Here is a 21,589-nt window from a genome sequence, read left to right as displayed (position 1 = left end):
TTATTTACCATGGGTGGACTCACATCAAGTTGTAGAAACATCTCAAGAATGATCAAAGGAAACCGGATGCACCTGAGCTCAATTTCAAGTCTCATAGCAAAGGGTCTGAATACTTATGTACATTTATTTCTGTTATTTATTTTTAATAGATTAGCAATAGATTCTAAACCTGTTTTCACTTTGTCATTATGGGGTTGATTGAAGGGGGGAAATAATTTAATCAGTTTTAGAATAAGGCTGTATGTACTGTAACAAAATGTGGAAAAGAGAAGAGGTCTGAATACTTTATTTTAGGCCCATTTATATCTGCTCCATATAGACAAAGTGGAATCACTAAGGCCAGTCCCTTAATTGTGATGTGGTCTGTCGGGTTGCAGATCAAATCAATGTATATCTAAAGCCCATTTTACATCAGCAGATGTCACAAAGTGCTTATACAGAAACCCAGCCTAAAACCCCAAACGGCAAGCAATGCAGATGTAGAAGCACAGTGGCTAGGAAAAACTCCCTGGAAAGGCAGGAACCAAGGAAGAAACCTAGAGATAAACCAGGTTCTGAGGGGTGGCCAGTCCTCTACTAGCTGCGCCGGGTGGTGATTATAAGAGTATATGGCCCTTAAGGCTAGATCGTTCTTCAAGATTTACAAATGTTCATAGATGACCGGCAGGGTCAAATAATAAAAGTGCTTGTAGAGGGTGCAACAGGTCACCACCTCAGGAGTAAATGTCAATTGGCTTTTCATAGCTGAGCATTCAGAGAGAGAGAGGGGGGGGGAGAGAGAGCGCTAGAGAAGGTAGCACATCCGGTGAACCGGTCAGGGTTCCATAGCCGCAGGCAGAACGGCAGCACACAGGACACCAGATAAGACATGAGAATTTCACCAGATAGGACAGACTGACCCTAGCCCCCCAGCACAGACTATTGCAGCATAGAGACGGGGTCGGGGACCCTGTGGCCCCGTCCGACGATACCCCCGGACAGGGCAAACCAGACAGGATATAACCCCACCCCCAAAGCGCAGCCCTCTCACCACTGGAGGGATATCAACATACCACCAACTTACCACCATGAGACAAGGCTGAGTATAGCCCACGAAGATCTCCTCCACTGCACAAGCCCACGAAGATCTCCTCCACCGCACAAGCCCGAGGGCGCGCCACACCGTACAGGAAGATCACGTCAGTGACTCAACCCACTCAAGTGAAGCACCCCTCCTAGGGACGCCACAGCACGGCATGGAAGAGCACTAACAGTGACTCTGCCCCCATAATAGGGAAAGAGGCAGTGAATCCCCATTCACCTTCGCTCCCCTGGGCCAGACTACGCTCAATAATAGGACCTACTGAAGAGCTGAGTCTTCAGTAAAGACTTAAAGGTCGAGACCGAGTCTGCGTCTCTCACATGGATAGACAGACCATTCCATAAAAATGTAGTTCTATAGGAGAAAAACCTGCTGTTTGCTTAGAAATTCTAGGGACAGTAAGCAGGCCTGCGTCTTGTGACCGTAGAGCACAGGTGTCAAACTCATTCCACGGGGGGCCGAGTGTCTGCGGGTTTTCGCTCCTCCCTTGTACTTGATTGATGAATTAACATCACTAATTAGTTAGGAACTCCCCACACCTGGTTGTCTAGGGCTTTATTGAAAGGAAAAACCAAAAACCTGCAGACACTAGGCCCTCCGTGGAATGAGTTTGACACCCCTGCCGTAGAGTAATGCAGGACCAAATCGGAGAGATGGGTAGGAACAAGTCCATGCAATGCTTTGTAGGTTAGTGGTAAAACCTTGAAATCAGCCCTAGCCTTAACAAGAAGCCAGTGTAGAGAGGAGTAATATGATTCATTTTTTTTGTTCAAGTCAAGATTCTAGCAGCTGTGTTTAGCACTAACTGAAGTCTATTTAGTGCTTTATCCGGGTAGCCGGAGAGTAGAGCATTGCAGTAGTTTAATCTAGAAGTGACAAGCAAGCTTTTCTGCATCATTTTTGGACAAACAGTTATTGATTTTTGCAATATTACGAAGATGTGGTGGGGGGGCTGCCCTTTAAATATTCTTGATGTGCTAGTCAAAGGAGAGATCAGGGTCCAAACGGTCAGAAACAGACTCCATGAGGGTGGTATGAGGGCCCGACGTCCACAGGTGGGGGTTGTGCTTACAGCCCAACACCGTGCAGGACGTTTGGCATTTGCCAGAGAACACCAAGATTGGCAAATTCGCCACTGGCACCCTGTGCTCTTCACAGATGAAAGCAGGTTCACACTGAGCACATGTGACAGACGTGACAGAGTCTGGAGACGCCATGGAGAACGTTCTGCTGCCTACAACATCCTCCAGCATGACCGGTTTGGTGGTGGGTCAGTCATGGTGTGGGGTGGCATTTCTTTGTGGGGCCGCACAGCCCTCCATGTGCTCGCCAGAGGTAGCCTGACTGCCATTAGGTACCGAGATAAGATCCTCAGACCCCTTGTGAGACCATATGCTGACACATGCACATTTGTGGCCTGCTGGAGGTCATTTTGCAGGGCGCTGGCAGTGCACCTCCTTGCACAAAGGCGGAGGTAGCGGTCCTGCTGCTGGGTTGTTGCCCTCCTACGGCCTCCTCCACGTCTCCTGATGTACTGGCCTGTCTCCTGGTAGCGCCTCCATGCTCTGGACACTACGCTGACAGACACAGCAAACCTTTTTGCCACAGCTCGCATTGATGTGCCATCCTGGATGAAGTGCACTACCTGAGCCACTTGTGTTGGTTGTAGACTCCGTCTCATGCTACCACTAGAGTGAGAGCACCGCCAGGATTCAAAAGTGACCAAAACATCAGCCAGGAAGCATAGGAACTGAGAAGTGGTCTGTGGTCACCACCTGCAGAATCACTCCTTTTTTGGGGGTGTCTTGCTAATTGCCTATAATTTCCACCTTTTGTCTATTCCATTTGCACAACAGCATGTGAAATTTATTGTCAATCAGTGTTGCTTCCTAAGTGGACAGTTTGATTTCACAGAAGTGTGATTGACTTGGAGTTACATTGTGTTGTTTAAGTGTTCCCTTTATTTTTTTGAGCAGTGTATATTCCACGGGTCAGAACGAGATTCAGGTTATGACTGTGGCAATGCGTACGTCCGGATACATGTTGGACAACTCACTGAATCGATAATGGCTCCAAAAGCCTTTGAGTGGGTCTGTGGCCTTCTCCATGTGAATATTGAAGTCACCAAAAAATTAGAATATTATCTGCCATGACTACAAGGTCTGATAGTAATTCAGGGATATAAAAAGTGCTAGAGTAGGTTGTGTAGATTTAATGACTAGAAGCTAATCAAATGAAAAGCAGTTTATTTTATTTATTTTTCAATAGAAATTTGCTGTAAAAAATGTAAGCAACGCCTTTGCCTTAGCAGGATGTGTGGGAGATACTAGTGTAACCTGGAGGAGAGGCCTCATTTAACTCATTATATTCATCAGGCCATGCTTCAGTCAGGCCAATCACATCAAGGTTATGATCAGTGATTAGTTAATTGACTATGATTGCCTTGGATATGAGGGATCTAACATTAAGTAGTCCTATTTTGAATTGAGGTATTATCAGTCTCTTTAAAAAAATGACAGGGATGGAGGTCTTTATTCCAGTGAGATTGCTAAAGTGAACACCGCCATGTTTAGATTTTCCTGACCTAGATTTAGGCACAGACACTGTCTCAATGGGGAAAAAACTAAGCTGACTATACTGATTGTGCTAGCGGCAGACTCCACTAAGCTGGCAAGCTGGCTAACAGCCTGCTGCCTGGCCTGCAACCTGGCCTGCAACACATCTCATTGTGGAGCTAGAGGAGTTAGAGCCCTGTCTATGTTGATAGATAAGATGAGAGCACACCTCCAGCTAGGACTGAGAGGGGGGCTAGAGACATTTACTCGATGCCAACACGTCTTACTAGCTAATTTACACGCTGAAGTTATGTTGCGCTTGGTGACCTCTGACTGTTTCACCCTAACATAGTTGGTGCCGACGTAGATAACAATAACCCTATACTCTCTACACTCACCAGTTTTAGCCTCATCCAGCACCATCTTCAGATTAGCATTTACGTCAGTAGCCCTGCCCCCTGGTAAACAGTGTATGATTGCTGGATGATTCTTTAAGTCTAGTTTTGTGGGTAATGGAGTCGCCAATGACTAGGGTTTTCAATTTGTCAGAGCTAATGGTGGGAGGCTTCGGCGTCTCAGACCCCGTAACTGGAGGAGTAGAGACCAGAGAAGGCTCGGCCTCTGACTCCGACTCGTTGCTTAATGGGGAGAACCGGTTGAAAGTTTCTGTCGGCTGAATGAAGCCTTGAGAAAAGTATCCGGCTGCGAGGACTTTGTGAGCGGATTTATACTACTATCTGTACTTCCTGGTGACAGACGCTGTTTCATCCTTTCCTACACTTAAATTGCCCTTGCCTAACGATTGCGTCTGAAGCTGGGCTTGCAACTCTGCTATCCTCACCATAAGGTGATAGTTGTTGTGCATATTATGAGTACACTAACTGCGGTTTTAGATGGCATAGGGTTAATGTTACTACTTAGCTTTTTCGGCTGGTGGAGGTCCTGCAGAAGCATGTCCAGATAAAACGCCCGGGGTAAAAAAGTTGAATGAAAAAAAACGAACAAGGACAAAACTAAGCCGTTGGGAAATCTTGTTAAATGCAGAGTTTAAATGGTTATTAAAAGTAAATAATACAGTTTGGCAAGTAGCAACAAACAGCACAGCAGCCTGGGACTGGGACAGGAGAGTTTGAGGTTAGAGAGAGCCTCTGCCTGCTTTCCAGTGGCCCCAGGACATGAACCTCTTTCTGCTCCACTTGTCATTAGACAGACAGCGGTGATGGGAAACCCAGACTAGAGGAAAAGTGTTCTGTAGCCCCTGGTTACTTATGCATACAAGGACGTGTTTGGAGACTAACTGAGCTCCAGAGACGTTATTTTTAGGAATGCGCAGGAGGCTGTGGTAGAGGGTACAGCACATCTATTTGCTTTAGCAAAGTCTCCAATGGCTCCCTGATTTTCTATACTGGGAGTGTAGGTGTCTATGGCTGTACCATAGAGCTGAACCTCCAGCAAGATCTGTCAGTTAAAGGGAACTCCTGTATTCCACTCTCCATTAGACCTGCCATATCCCCAGTTATCATTTCATCCTTATCTGGTCCAGAACACGGAGGTTAAGCATGACAATGTGTTAACATTTTCCTCTTATCTGCTCCACTGTGTGGTATTTGAAGCAGTGGAAAGAGAGGAGCATGTGGGCCTTTGAAGTGTCCCTCCAGGGGTTAACCAGGGCTCTCTGTCTCTCTCACTCTGTGAGGCTCTCTCTGAGCTCCCTTTCCACACACATTGCTGCAGTAATGAGTCAGGCAATTTCATTGGCACCCTTGGCTACCAATTCTCCTGTGTCCTGCCCCAGTCCGCTCCAGCGCTCTCTCTCTCTCTCATTTACTTTCTCGCTCCCTCTGCAACCCTAAGTAACAATACAGATGAATATGATCAGGCCTACTTGTACATCTTGCTGTAGAAATGATTGTTGAAAACAAGTCTAGGTTGGGAACTGTGACTGTTAAAACACAATACATAATTTTTCATTATGAACTTGAATAATCTGATCACATCACACAGGTGTGGACCAGAAAACACAAACACACCATCTTAATGAGAGGTGTGTGGCTGGTTGAAGTTTTCAACAAGCAGATATATTCTGGACTTTTTGACAGTGCTACCCTATGGTCATGCTCAGCATTGAGTTTGTTTTCTGTACTTTTTATGTGTAATTTATTTCTACCCACTTTTTGTGATTACAGTCTTGTCTTATCGCTGCAACTCCCCAACAGGCTCGGGAGAGGTGAAGGTCGAGTCATGCATCCTCCGAAATATGACCCACCAAGCCATGCTTGCTAATAACACCCACTTGCTTAACCTGGAAGCCAGCTGCACCAATGTGTCGGAGGAAACACCGTTCAACTGACTACCGAAGTCAGCCTGCGGGCGCCCAGCCCGCCACAAGTAGTCGCTAGGGTGCAATGAACCAAGTAAAGCCCCCCCCCGGCTAAACATTGGGCCAATTGTGCCCCCCCCCCCCCCCCCTGTGGGACTCCCTGTCACGGCCAGTAATGACACAGCCTGGGATCGAACCAAAGGCTGTAGTGATGGCGCAACACTGCGATGCAGTGCCTTAGACCGCTGCGCCACTCTGTAGCATATTTTGGCCCACATTTGATCTCTTCATGTTGGCCCTCTTCTCGTGCTCTGTTGTCTGTAAAAAAAAAAAAAAAGTATCATGCGCTTTCACCCATGGAATTAGCTGTTAGGGGTTCAAGGGTTAGGGGGGTGGGATGACCTGAAATATTCTGCTTTTACAAACTGTTATGCTGTTTTCAAATTAAATGCAATACCTTGCTCTTGTTAAAGCTTTTAGAATGTACTTAAAAACAAAAAAGTACGCCAGAGTTGAGAACCCTGACTCGCATAGATATCTGGTGCTAAACTGAATCAGAACATCTACTGCTTTCTCAGTCAGGCAGGAGACTATTAGCTGCTGTAGATGAGAAACGCAGAACTGTGTGAGTGTGTTTGCATCAAAAAGCATCTTGCTTCAATCAGTTTATTCCAGTTCAGAATGAAAATTATTACTTAATTATTGTGTTTTAACCGCAACAGTTTCAACCTAGACTTGTTTTCAACAATAACTTCTACAGTAAGATGTACAGTAGGCCTGATTATTTTTCATCTGTACTGCTACTTAGGGTTGCACACTGTAGCTAGCTTGCTTGCTTTGGTGAACGTTAACGTTTGCTAGCTATTAGCTGTGTACAAGGGGATTGTTTGAACGGGGAACTCGCATTGACTACTATGAGAGCGAGTACTCCCTTCTGCTTACAATATCATCATCATCACCTGTTCTAAAATTACAACAATGCCTTGCTAGCTGACTTACTCTTCCATTGTTGAAGTTTCCTGTTTCCTGAAGCATTCTGCCCTGTTCTGAAAGTCCCCGGGTTTACCGTCATGCTGGGGATGTTTGGTCAGCACGCGCTGTTTTAATTTGTTCGTTTTGAGAAAATCATTACTAATCGCTTCCCCGCACAAAGCACATTGTGGGCACTCCTCGTTATTTCTCAAAGTTTGTATGAAACCAAAAGAGAGAAACTCACTGCTTTATTTGCGTTTCATGACGATTGAGCTCACTCAGAACTTGTGGCTAGCTTGAGTCAATTCGATGACACCGGTGAGTGATGCCAAGTGGGGTGGGAATGACAAGTCAGTGGCTGAGAGCGGACCATCTGCTGCTGAACCACAGCGCTGCAGCGTGTGGGTCGCGGAGCGATCTTCAAGAAAACTGCTGAGAAAAAGATCTGGTAAACCACGAGGCACACGCACATCTCCCTCCCACTCGCGCAGCTTGCAAACTGAACAAAGGCACTGCTGCTAAGAAGAGAGCACACTGAACAGAGAGTGCAGCTGCACTTGCCCAAATCAATTTCAGTAATTAATGAAATATTGATACATTGACCCTTGACACGTCGCAGCCCACCATTAACAGTTGAACATTTTTAAGAAAGGATGCATATTAGATGTATACAGACCTAACATCCTCATCCAGGGATAGATGCATTAGCTTCTAGCCTATTTCACTTGTTTCTGCTGCTACCACTGAAGCTGCTTGCCTAGCGAAGCTCTGCCGAGGGCTCCCAAAGTGAGACGGGGAGTTCTACAAGAGGTTTGTGTAAACCCACCTAGAAAGTGCACGTTTTATTCACCTTTTGCTATGTCAGATGACCACGCCAGCAGACTAATCATACAACAAGTCCTAAGGTATTTGTATGTTTCCAGTGGACGAGTTGGATGTTGCTTCATCTGTTGTGCATTAAACTAGACTTCCCGCGTCCGATGGGACTATGACTAGCTCATCCACCTCCTCCCACTCTTCATTTCACTGCTCATTTGTCTTTTTATAACACCGTGGCACTGATTTAACTGAATTGAGGAGGTGTTGAGAAAATACGTTGACTGTTGCAGTAGATTTTTGGGGTTTTGCATTTACTGTAGGGATGCACCGATATGACATTTTTGGCCGATACCGATATCCGATATTTCCCTTCCCAAAAACTGATATCGATAACAGATATTTATAATTTTAGCTGTTTTTTAAGCATTCTAGTACAGTTAAATAGTTGACACACAACTGACCAAAAAGTTATTTTGTTGGCATTTACGTACTGTATGTCCCCATTACCAGTTAAACATAATCAAAACCTATTTCTTTCACTTACTTACTGTGCTGTTTCATTGTTCATTTGTTTCATTCTCACTTAGGATTTCATCATACATGTCAAGCAGTGACGTTTCAGCTCTGTCTGTCCGTGGCCTCTTTTCCTCGTTGCGCACAGTCACTGTGTCCATTTCCATATTGTCCAGCTGTGTCTGTAACAACATTTCACGTAAACCCTGTTTCTTGTCTGCATCGAAGTAATGGTCCTTGTACCTAGCATCGAGCATGGTGGCGACACAGTAGAGGCTCAGAGAGAATGTCACCGACTCGCTTGTTCACAGTCTGTAGTAGAGTACTTTTGCAAGTTTTAACCCCACGGTCTGTCGGCAGTTTTGTTGAGCAGGTGTTTGTTTCACTGCCATGACAGAGGGTATCACGTCTGCTGCTGACGCAGTCAGTTGTTTGAATGGAGCTAGGAGTGTGTCCAAGTTTCAAACATCTCAAATGCCATTGAAATGGCAGCAGCGGTATGGGAACCAGCACATTCTTGAGCATGCGATACGGCTTTCCTCAGGACGAAATCCTTGTCGACCCACTGTGCTGTCAGACTCAGCATGCTCATGGGGCTGACATCGCTGGTCCAAATGTCAGTCGTGAAGCTAATAGCAGTGACACCCATAGCAGGTAGCTCATGGATGTGCGTTTCAACAATACTGTGTAACTCCGGTAGGGCAACATCTGAAAAATAGCGCCTACTTGGTAATGTGTACCGGGGCTCGAGGTGCTCGACCAGTCGGCGAAAGCCAACATCATCCACGACAGAGAACGGTTGCTTGTCAAGGGCAATTAATTCCATTATCTGGAATTCATTCATGGATTTCGCCTTTGGGTTGTCTCGCTGAAATGTTCATACTCTTTCAAATGACTGCTCGACTTGAACTTGTTTAGCTGTTGGAAGTGTGCGCTTAGTTTTTTTTCTGCTTTTGTTCTAAGTAGTCGCTGAACATCTGGGGGTGATGCACTTTCAAATGAGTAATTAGGTTTGTGGTATTGAACGATTTCACTTTCTCCCCTCTGGGAATAATAGCAGCACAAATGTTGCATATGGCCTTTTTGTTATCTTCCTTTGAAACTTCAAAATAGATCCACACAACAGACATTGTGGGCTAGGTTAGGAATGCTGTATTCTTCATGGCGTCATTACGTCGTAAAGCTATGTTATATAGGTATGCTTGTCAGCTCTGACATCGGTTTTGCACATCGGCGTTAAACAAGACATCGGGCCAATGCTGGTATTGGCATTTTCAGCTTATATAGGCCAATTCCGCTATGCTTTTTATTTATTTATTTTTGATATCGTGCATCCCTAATTTACATAGTTGGAGATTTGTATTTTTTTGACTGGTCCCTCCAGTGTTCCCGATTTTGGAGTCTTGAGTCCTCACTAGTCTCCACTGTGGCAGTGGAATACCTTAGTATAAGTTATGTGTAATGATGTTGATATAGGCTAGTTGGTTGTAGTCAGTCCGTGCTGGTCCCACCCTGTCCCCGTAGGCCTTTGTTTTTATTTTATTTGTACATTTAACCTTTATTTAGCTAGCTGCCAGACTGCCTGGGGAGTGGTATGTGTGCAGGAGAGAGGAGCAGGAGGAGGATTAGCAGGTCATGTCTGCCTGGCTATGAAAGGGGAAGTGCTGTCTCCTAACTTTGACAGTTTAAGGTACAGTAAGGTCTTATCCTCAGCCCTGTGTGTACACCAGTCGCTGTAATTCAGCAGGGAAATCAGCTCTTCCTAACACAATGGTGCTGTACACATCTGCATGGAAATCTGTTTTAAATGGAGATTCTTTGATCATTTGCGACAACCACATAATCTGAGTACAGAGTTGATATTAAATGCTAATGTAGTGGGCTACTAAGAAGGCTGTGGTTGCCTATACATAGCCCTCCTTTAGTTCTCTTTAGTGCAGCCTGAGTGGTAAGCATTTCCACAATGTAATTAGTATTGAGCTGCATAGTGTGTGTGTGTGTGTGGTCGGACAGCAGCAGAACCCATGCCCAGCCCTGAGGCTCTGAGCTGTGCGTTCCTGATTAGTTTGGGATTTAGCAGCCCAGATTATAGGCCATTGTTCAGGGCTAGTCTGGGCCATTATCTCCTGTAATTCCCTGTGTCCGCGATTAGCTCCAGATGATTTAATTAGACGTGCTCTTGATAGGAGTCGTCATTACTGCTCTACAGCCTCGCACCCCAACCCCTCCACTCTGATGGTGCTCCAGGAGTGTGGGGTGGGGAGGAGCCTGCATGGTGACGTTAGTATTGTGCTGTTGCGTGCCGTGGAGTAGCCTAGATGTTTACATGGTCTACTATGGAACACTACCGCTGTGTACTCAGTGACTCGGGTGTCTTTTACCCCTCAGTCCAGATGCAGTGGAATGAGAGAGGGATCGGCAGGCTTGCAGGTACACCAGGGAAATCGCACGTATCCTCTTATCTCTGCCTATTACCAACCCTGGACTTGTAATGAGAATATGGTGTCTAGTGAACCCACAGGGAGCCCTACAGTTCCTTCAATTCCTCTCTGGATTATTAACGAGGTGTGAAGCCAAGATGAATATTAAAGCAGCTCTGGAAGGAGAGGGGATGGAGGAAGCGGAGTGTATATGCTAGACTGGTTGTTCTTAAACTAGACCCAAGTTTCTCCCATAGAAGACATCACTTTGTTGTCCGGAGTGTGTTCTTGTTATTGGTCTAGGCACTGTATGGGACTAATCACTGCAGTGACACTGTCCTCTCTCATCTCTCCCCATTGTCTTCATTGCGTTCAACTCCACTCTGCACCCCCAGGCCAGATTGCTCTCAGATGGAGTGGTCCCTGTCCATGCAGCAGGCAGGCCACTACACTACTGCAAAGTCTCTGCCCAGCCAGTGGCGACTTTGACCTGTTTTTTTTATCAGTGTACATTTCAAGCTAAAGTCAGGGCTTCCCTTCGGCCAAACATTCAGCATTGTGGTTTGGCCTGTTTCACCCCTGTATTTATTGACTAGATGGAAAGTGAATCGATGGACTGGGAGCTGCAGAGTAAATCTGGACTGGCCTGGATACTCTGAGACTGTGTGAGGACAAATGAATGTTTGTTTTATGTGTGTGTGCACAAGTCCACACATACACTTTAATGGGTTTACATGAAGTAGAAACGCTGGCAAGCAGTAAAATAGGAAAGCCAGCTAGCTACAGAGAGACGACGGTACGCAGCTGCGTCCATTGACAAGATGTAGAAGCTAAACCAGTGTTTGTTAACTCTGTAGTCTGTCTGCATGTAGCGTGTGATGACAGGATGTTCTCCGTGGAGATTTGTGGCTCTTACACATAATGGATACTTGGTTTTAAATGAACAACATGCTGACTATCAAAGCGTTTGCCTAATCCTAAGAAGCTTTTTTTTAAGATGACATGGTTATATTTGGTTTTGGTCATAATCCCCCCGGTCAAGGAGCTCTGAGGCTCAGGATGCTGTATTCCTTACACCATCCCATCTGAAATAGCAGTGGTGCTTTCATGAAAACCTAAGCTTGTCCTCTTCATCCATGCATTTTGTTTGGTAAAATAGTTTTTGCATGGGTGGGTGGAACACAACACAAATATAGTGCTGGGTCGCTACTACTAATGAGCCCGTCTCTGGAAATAATTGGAACGCTGATTTATGAGCGCCACTAATGCATTTCAGTTATTATGTAATGTACAAAGCTAATTTTCTATTTTTTATTGAACCTTTATTTATCCAGGAAAAGCCCATTGAGAGACAGAGTATTTTTCCAGGGAGAACCTGGCCAAGATTCAGCAACAATCAATACATTACAGAATTAGGACTTTTTGTCTAGGACAAAAAGGCTTCTCAACAGTTTTTACCCCCAAGCCATAAGACTCTTGAACAGGTAATCAAATGGCTACCCAAACTATTTGCATTGTGTTGCATTGCTACCCAACCCCTCTTTTTATACTGCTGCTACTCTCTGTTTATCATATATGCATAGTCACTTTAACTATACATTCATGTACATACTACCTCAATTGGGCCGACCAACCAGTGCTCCCGCACATTGGCTAACCGGGCTATCTGCATTGTCCCACCCACCACCCGCCAACCACTATTTTACGCTACTGGTACTCTCTGGTCATCATCTTTGCATAGTCACTTTAACCATATCTACAGTCGTGGGCAAAAGTTTTGAGAATGACACAAATATTAATTTTCACAAAGTTTGCTTCTTCTGTGTCTTTAGATATTTTTGTCAGGTGTTACTATGGAATACTGAAGTATAATTACAAGCAGTTCATAAGTGTCAAAGGCTTTTATTGACAATTACATGAAGTTGATGCGAAGAGTCAATATTAGCAGTGTTGACCCATCTTTTTCAAGACCTCTGCAGTCTGCCCTGGCATGCTGTCAATTAACTTCTGGGCCATATCCTGACTGATGGCAGCCCACTCTTGCATAATCAATGCTTGGAGTTTGTCAGAATTTGTGGGTTTTGTTTGTCCACCCGCCTCTTGAAGATTGACCACAAGTTCTCAATGGCATTATTAAGGACTGGGGAGTTTCCTGGCCATGGACCCAAAATATCGATGTTTTGTTCCCTGAGCCACTTCGTTATCACTTTTTCCTTATGGCAAGGTGCTCCATCATGCTGGAAAAGGCATTGTTTGTCACCAAACTGTTCCTGGATGGTTGGGAGAAGTTGCCCACTCCCTTGGCTGAGAGCAACCCCACATATGAATGGTCTCAGGATGCTTTACTGTTGGCATTACACAAGGACTGATGGTAGCGCTCACCTTGTCTTTTCCGGATAAGCTTTTTCCGGATGCCCCAAACAATCGGAAAGGGGATTCATCAGAGAAAATGACTTTACCCCAGTCCTCAGCAGTCCAATCCCTGTATATTTTGTAGAATATCAGTCTGTTCCTGATGATTTTCCTGGAGAGAAGTGGCTTTTTTGCTACCCTTCTTGACACCAGGCCATCCCCCAAAAGTCTTCGCCTCACTGTGCGTGCAGATGCACTCACACCTGCCTGCCGAAATTCCTGAGCAAGCTTTGTACTGGTGGTGCCCCGATCCCGCAGCTGAATCAACTTTAGGAGACGGTCCTTGCGCTTGCTGGACTTTCTTCGGCGCCCTGAAGCCTTCTTCACAACAATTGAACTGCTCTCCTTGAAGTACTTGATGATCCGATAAATGGTTGATTTAGGTGCAATCTTACTGGCAGCAATATCCTTGCCTGTGAAGCCCTTTTTGTGCAAAGCAATGATGACGGCACGTGTTTCCTTGCAGGCAACCATGGTTGACAGAAGAACAATGATTCCAAGCACCACCCTCCTTTTGAAGCGTTCAGTCTGTTATTGGAACTCTGTCATGCTGATTGAGTGATCTCCAGCCTTGGCCTCGTCAACACTCACACCTGTGTTAACGAGAGAATCACTGAAATTATGTCAGCTGGTCCTTTTGTGGCAGGGCTGAAATGGGGGCTCATATTTTGAGTTCAATAGCATCACATTTGGAATTTTAGATTTTTTTATGTATGCGTTATTGAAACAATTATACAATCAACTGACTTTGGTTTAAAAAAAAATATATATATATATTTTTTTTTTATCCCCTTTTCTCCCCCAATTTCGTGATGTCCAGTTGGTAGTTAGTCTTGTCTCATCGCTACAACTCCCGTACGGACTTGTGAGGCGAAGGTCGAGAGCCGTGCGTCCTCCGAAACCCAACCAAGCCGCACTGCTTCTTGACACAATGCCGACTTAACCCGGGAAGCCAGCTGCACCAATGTGTTGGAGGAAACACCGTGCACCTGGCGACCGTGTCAGCGTCCACTGTGCCCGGCCCGCCACAGGAGTCGCTAGTGTGTGATGGGACAAGGACATCCCTGCTGGCCAAACCCTCCCCTAACCCAGACGACGCTGGGCCAATTGTGTACCGCCCATGGGTCACCCGGTCACAGCCGTCTGCGACAGAGCCTGGACTCGAACCCAGAATCTCTAGTGGCGCAGTGGTGTGCAGTGGGACAGGCTAGAACTAGCACTGAGGAAGTGGGGCAGGCATGGTGCTCTCGCGCTATAAGGGGACATCGGCTGCGCTGATAGACAGACTTGATCCTCTCTCAATTAGTAGACGACGAGAGACACATTTTACGTAAGTACCGAAAGTAACACACATTCTACTACCGAACCGGTTTTCAGGTCCTAGTATCGAAAAGTTCCTAAAGTCTCGGTACACAGTGCATCAGGGTAAGTAAAGGCCCATTTCTAGTCAGCTGACTGGCCCAGACAACATGGGGACCAATGACGCAGAGCCACCCGACAAGCTAGCTAGCAGGCTGGGGTTGCCATGCCTTCACAGAGCATGACCTTTCCTCTGCTCCCAATAGAATGACAGAGAAAAGATGCAGCCTCAAGTCCCTGACAGAGTAGCTGACTGAAGACGTGAGGAGGAGACCATTACAGACTATCAGTTTCACAATCAGTCAAACCCATGAATATGTTCTGGCGGGGAGCTATTTCCATGACGTATAAGGGAGGGAAATGCTTTCTGGATTTCTTCATTCCTAACTCATTATTCTTAGAAATGATCAAGGCTGGCTAGCTACAGTGCAAGAGAATGGGCCAAACTTAATCATAAAAATATATGAAGAGTGTTTTTATTCATGATTTGTAAGTAGCTATTAAAAATGGTAAATCTGAGGTCAGCCAACAGTTGTGCCTCCATAAAGAGTATGGAACTGCCTGCCCCCATGCCAAACATTGCCAACAGTCTGGTTGCCAATTATCTGGTTGCTGCCAATACACTCACTCTGCCTCTGGGGTAAGCCATGAGCAGTCAGGGAAAATATAATCAAAAACACTCACCAACATACTGTGTCAGGCCACAGCGTTTTTTGGGAACATCCAAATGTGCTCAAGCTGCGCCTAAAATCCCAGCCCCTCATTTTCCACTCACAGCCTCTCCAGGGAAGTCCCTGCAGTCTAAACAGCACAGCAGCAGCATCCAGGCTGCAGCAGCCAGCTGACTGGGCAAACTGGGGCTGGAGGCAACATCCACCCCATGTAACCTACTGGCTTTGATAGACAGCCCTGTCTGTCATTGTGTATGACTGTGACTAGGCATGGCTGAGATGCACAGACAGCGATGTGTGTGATACTGTCGCCAGAGACGGACATGCCCTTCCTCCTCCGTATCTGACTCTCCCCTCAGAGGAGATGGAGGAGGGCCCAGTGGTCTGATCGTTTCTAGCAGTCAGATGGGAGATTGGTGAGAGAACCGGTCTGGCTGACCTGTGTCTGAGGAGTCATTTAGTGGCTGCTGTGACCGGCTCACTGCCCAGCTCTCGCTACAGAATGATATGCCCACTAACGACAATGGAGCCCAACACAATTTAGCTTCCTGAACAACATCGCGCGCATACACACACACACACAAACGCCTTGTCCAATTAGACCAAAGTGGGTCTAGCTGCTTGAAAAACGTCGGAAATTGTGTGGCTACGGAGAGTTCAAAGGAAAAGAGAAAAGGTGGTGATGCTGGCGTTCTCCAGTGGTTGGAATGTAGGGCAAGTCATGTAAATGATGAATGCTCCCAGCCTGCTCCACATCTAGCCCATCTCCAACTACCGGAAACACCACCAAGAGTTCCCCCCTCAGAAACGGACTCCTGTTAATGAAGGGACACAAAATGTTATGGAAAGAGATCACACGATGTTAAAGGGCTTAGTGCTTGAGCATGTTAGCAGAGTTGCAGTGTAAGGGCAGCAGAGTTTATAGATGGATATTAGTGAGTGTGAGGCTTCCAGGACTGGTGTTACGGGGCCTATTCTCATTGACGAGAATGAAGTCGCCTTTGTCCTAGAGCGATTTACACGGTTATCAGAACGTCACACCAGGGTAAGCCTACACGAAACACAGCCCTTATTTCAAGTGTTTCTAAAATCTCCTATGGTGGAAAAATGATTGGAACCATTAACCTGTTTGACCGCTAGGTTTTATTGGCGTCATGACTCATACTGTAGTACTCTATAGCTTACTGGCAAGTTAGAGGCTATTGTGATACTGATATTCAGGGTGAATTTGGAGCTGCAGAGCAATAATGTCACGTTGCCAGCCACAGCGAATGCAAGGATGTAATGTAAATTGAAAAGTTAATGTAAGTTAAAATTATAAATTGAAATCTCATGGCGCTGCCTCTCCTTCAATTTTCATTCATGCAAATAGCCTTCTGGAGCTGTATGTTAATGATCACAGAGAGGGACCCTGGCAGGAATATGGAAGGGCAAGGCAGGGGGGGGAACCTGTCTTGTTGGCAGAGGGCTGAAGAATAGATCTGGGTGGTAGAACAGGATGACATGTTGTTTCAGCAGAGAGTTGCCAGACAGCGCAGACAGCCGTGTCAATAATAAACAGCCTCTTTCCCCAACAACTGACTCAAACTACCTAAACTGATCAAAACAACAGTTGAAACGATCAATCTTGAGCCTCTTCACATGGCGTCAAGTCAGGGTTGTTATCCTAAAACCAGTGTACAAAAATGTACATTGCTATGTCACTTGGATTGTGGCAACATGTCTAAAGGTGTGAGACACACCAGATTCACTCTGTTCCCTTTTCTATATAGGTTATGGATTCCTGAATCCCCTCCCTGTGTGTAGAAATCAATACTTTTCAGTCTGACACACTTGCTGTTGGGGCTGGGAATTGCCAGGGACCTCACGATACGATATTATCACGATACTCAGGTGCCCGATACTATATGTATTGTGATTTCTATATATTGCCATTCTGTCTTCCAAACATATTGCTCACCATGTATGATGCAGAGGGACAAGGGCCATGAGAACACATTTTGAAAAGTGCTGGAAACAAATGGTCTCACCATTTTTAAAAAGAAGATGGAGAACAAGCTATAAAGGAAAAATACTAGAGTTTTGGTGCAGGGACAAGGACTAGTGCAAAAAATAATATTGCGATATATCGTCAAAAATAATATCCTGATACACTACATGACCAAATGTACGTGGACATCTCATTCCAAATCATGAGCATTAATATAGATTTGGTCTCCCCTTTGCTGCAATAACAGCCTCCACTCTTCTGGGAAGGCTTTCCACTAGATGTTGGATTATTGCTGCAGGGACTTGCTTCCATTCTGCCATTAGCATTAGTGAGGTCGGGCACTGATGTTGGGATATTAGGCCTGGCTCGCAGTCGGCGTTCCAATTCATCCCAAAGGTGTTTGATGGAGTTGAGGTCAGGGCTCTGTGCAGGCCAGTCAAGTTCTTCCACATCGATCTCGACAAACCATTTTTGTATGGACCTCGCTTTGTGCACAGGGACATTGTCATGCTGAAACAGGAAACGGTCTTCCCCAAACTGATGCCACAAAGTTGGAAGCACAGAATCATCTAGAATGTCATTGTATGCTGTAGCATTAAGATTTCCCTTCACTAGAACGAAGGGGCCTAGCCCGAACTATGAAAAACAGCCCCAGACCATTTTTCCTCCTCCACCAAACTTTACAGTTGGCAATATGCATTGGGGCAGGTATCAAATCAAATGTATTTATACACTGATGTATATTCTTACATCAGCTGATATCTCAAAGTGCTGTACAGAAACCCAGCCTAAAACCACAAACAGCAAGCAATGCAGGTGTAGAAGCACGGTGGCTAGGAAAAACTTCCTAGAAAGGCCAGAACCTAGGAAGAAACCTAGAGAGGAACCAGGCTATGAGGTGTGGCCAGTCCTCTTCTGGTTGTGCTGGGTGGAGATTATAACAGAACATGGCCAAGATGTTCATAAATGACCAGCATGGTCAAATAATAATAATCACAGTAGTTGTCGAGGGTGCAGCAAGTCAGCACCTCAGGAGTAAATGTCAGTTGGCTTTTCATAGCCGATCATTAAGAGTATCTCTACCGCTCCTGCTGTCTCTAGAGAGTTGAAAACAGCAGGTCTGGAGCAGGTAGCACGTCCGGTGAACAGGTCACGGTTCCATAGCCGCAGGCAGAACAGTTGAAACTGGAGCAGCAGTACGGCCAGGTGGACTGGGGACAGCAAGGAGTCATCATGCCAGGTAGTCCTGAGGCATGGTCCTAGGGCTCAGGTCCTCAGAGAGAGAAAGAAAGAGAATTAGAGAGAGCATACTTAAATTCACACAGGACACAGGATAAGACAGGAGAAGTACTCCAGATATAACAAACTGACCCTAGCCCCCCGACACAAACTACAGCAGCATAAATACTGGAGGCTGAGACAGGAGGGGCCAAGAGACACTGTGGCCCCATCCGATGATACCCCCGGACAGGGCCAAACAGGAAGGATATAACCCCACCCACTTTGCCAAAGCACAGCCCCCACACCACTAGAGGGATATCTTCAACCACCAACTTACCATCCTGAGACAAGGCCGAGTATAGCCCACAAAGATCTCCGTCACGGCACAACCCAAGGGGGGGCGCCAACCCAGACAGGACACGTCAGTGACTCAACCCACTCAAGTGATGCACCACTCCTAAGGACGGCATGAATGCCCCTGTAATAGGGTTAGCGGCAGAGAATCCCAGTGGAGAGAGGGGAACTGGCCAGCCAGAGACAGTACGGGTGGTTTGTTGCTCCAGAGCCTTTCCGTTCACCTTCACACTCCTGGGCCAGACTACACTCAATCATATGACCCACTGAAGAGATGAGTCTTCAGTAAAGACTTAAAAGTTGAGACCGAGTCTGCGTCTCTCACATGGGTAGGCATACCATTCCATAAAAATGGAGATCTATAGGAGAAAGCCCTGCCTCCAGCTGTTTGCTTAGAAATTCTAGGGACAATTAGGAGGCCTGCGTCTTGTGACCATAGCGTACGTGTAGGTATGTACGGCAGGACCAAATTGGAAAGATAGGTAGGAGCAAGCCCATGTAATGCTTTGTAGGTTAGCAGTAAAACCTTGAAATCAGCCCTTGCCTGTAGTGTTCTCCTGGCATCCGCCAAACCCAGATTTGACCGTCAGACTGCCAGATGGTGAAGTGTGATTGATCACTCCAGAGTTCAATGGCGGTGAGCTTTACACCACTCCAGCCGACACTTGGCATTGTGCATGGTGATCTTAGGCTTGTGTGTGGCTGCTTGGTCATGGAAACCCATTTCATGAAGCTGAAGTTGCTTCCAGAGGCAGTTTGGAACTCTAGTGAGTGTTGCAGCCAAGGACAGAGGATTTTTACACACTTCAGCACTTGGCGGACCCGTTCTGTGAGCTTGTGTGGCCTACCACTTCGCGGCTGAGCCACTGTTGCTCCTAGACATTTCCACATCGCACTTACAGTTGACTGGAGCAGCTCTAGCAGGGCAGAAATTTGACAAACTGACTTAATTGGAAAGGTGCCATCCTATGACTGTGCCTCGTTGAAAGTCATTGAGCTCTTCAGTAAGGACATTCTACTGCCAGTGTTTGGCTATGGAGATTGCATGGCTGTGTGCTTGATTTTATACACTTGTCGGGAAAGGGTGTGGCTGAACTAGCCAAATCCACTAATTTGAACGGGTGTCCACATACTTTTGTGTATACATAGTGTATGTAACTGTATCAGTTGAGTTCCCCATCACTACTTGCTCTTCTCCTGTGCACAAACCCTCCATCACTGTGAAAGCAGCCAAGAAGTTTTCTCTCTCCTTCCCGGAAGATCTGCGCTGATGGCCCATGACTCATAGTTTCTCCTCGCCCCTGTGACTCACCTAGTCTAGGGCTGTAAATATAGGTGTGTGTCTGTGAGCAGAGATGGCAGGTTTGTGTTCCTGTTCACACGGATTTACACAACCGGGCCCATCAAGTAGACGGCTGTACTGGTCGCAGTGCGCGTTCTGCTCAGCTCAGAGCAGTGTGTTTAGCCTCCACGTTTGCTGCCTGAAAGAGTTATGAACCTGGCTTGAGCGAGGTAATGCTAAAGACTGTCCTTGACTTGCATAAAGCACCTTTTGAGGGTGTTGAGTAAAGTAGATTCCTGCTGGGTTGTGGATATGTAACGATTAGCAGGTCAAAGAGACGTGGATATGATTCTGTACAGAACAACCTGTTGCAGTTAAATCGATGCATGTATTAATTTAAGCTCTCGAGACCTAAATCACAATGCTGTTTACCTCTGTGTGGGCTTTCACAACTTTAGTGGAAGTTTCTTGGCTTTACTTTCGTGAATCCAATGACATCCCAAGTAAGGTGTGTGCGTGTGTGTGTGTGTTTATCCAGAGGACATGTTCAGCTCGGCATCCTGTGAGCAGCTCATTATTCATGCTATAGGACTGGGGCTGTTTTTTTCTGGTCTTCGTCAGTACAGGGAGACTGTTGGAAGCCAATAACCCTATTTAGCTCCTGAGCAAAGCTCTGCTGTATTTAATAAGGCCTGCAGCTGGTAGGAATGTTTGGGGAAATGTATAAAGCCCCAGTGTGTGTTTAGGAAATGTGTTTAATAATTGGCCAGCCAGCCGCGATCCTGTTCCCTGCCATTCGGCATCCGGGGGGAAATGTCACGTTTGGTCCTCCTGCTGAGATGGACAGGTGGGGAGATTCTAGGGTTGTCGCCGTAGAGGAGAGTGACAGACTGGATTTCAAACGGCATCAGACAGTGTCGCCTCTCTCTCTGTTAGTATCTTGATGATTCTGAGTTTTTCAATGCTATAGGCCTATACACTGATCGGCTTACAACCTCACAGAACAAGTTCAGTTCCAGTTACACTGGATTAAAGCCAACTTGTCAGACAACAGAACGAGGGCCCTGGAAGTGGAGAGGCCTGTATAAAAACGGCACTCTTTCTCTCTCAGGATTGGTCCTCAGCCTGGGAGAGGAGTTTGCCCTCTGACCTGCTGGAGCTGGCCCTGATGGAAATGGAACCTGCTGATCCTACTGCAGTTCTCTTAACATTAAAATGTAAAGCCACATTGTCTGGGAGGCTCTGTTCACAGCACTGAGAGATCGTTTTCCTTAGTTCAGGTCCTTGATTAGACTCTGTTCAAAACTGTATAGAAACGACCCCCATTTGTCTGTTTCACATTTTATTTTGTAGCTTATTAAGGACATGGGCTTGTTCCGCCAACACATCGTAAACCAAATTACATGCAGCGGCTGCCTGGCCTGTTTCTGTGCCAAAGAGCAGAGAACTGAATTTGAAGAGTGGTGTGGACTTGGCTATTTGACTCGATATAGTCAACAGGAAGCAATTTTCCAGCACTGCATTGATATTCCTCCGAGTATTTTCCGCAGAAGCAAATAAATAACAGCTGTTGTAATGAACCAGTCTGTCCTTTTACTTTACTTTTGTTCTCAAGCCCTG

General features: G+C 46.1%; 1 protein-coding gene across 2 annotated transcripts in view; it reads left to right on the top strand.

Moving 5' to 3' along the window:
* The window catches only part of LOC129814981 (E3 ubiquitin-protein ligase TRIM62-like), a 41,695-nt gene that overhangs the window by 7,300 nt on the left and 12,806 nt on the right, over positions 1-21,589 (top strand). The gene's annotated exons all lie outside the window — the stretch shown is intronic.

This window comes from Salvelinus fontinalis, chromosome 18 (assembly GCF_029448725.1).
Source record: "Salvelinus fontinalis isolate EN_2023a chromosome 18, ASM2944872v1, whole genome shotgun sequence".
In the NCBI taxonomy this organism is placed as follows: Eukaryota; Metazoa; Chordata; class Actinopteri; order Salmoniformes; family Salmonidae; genus Salvelinus; species Salvelinus fontinalis.
Note: the sequence above shows the minus strand (reverse complement) of the source record. Positions and strands in the feature narration are given on the sequence as shown.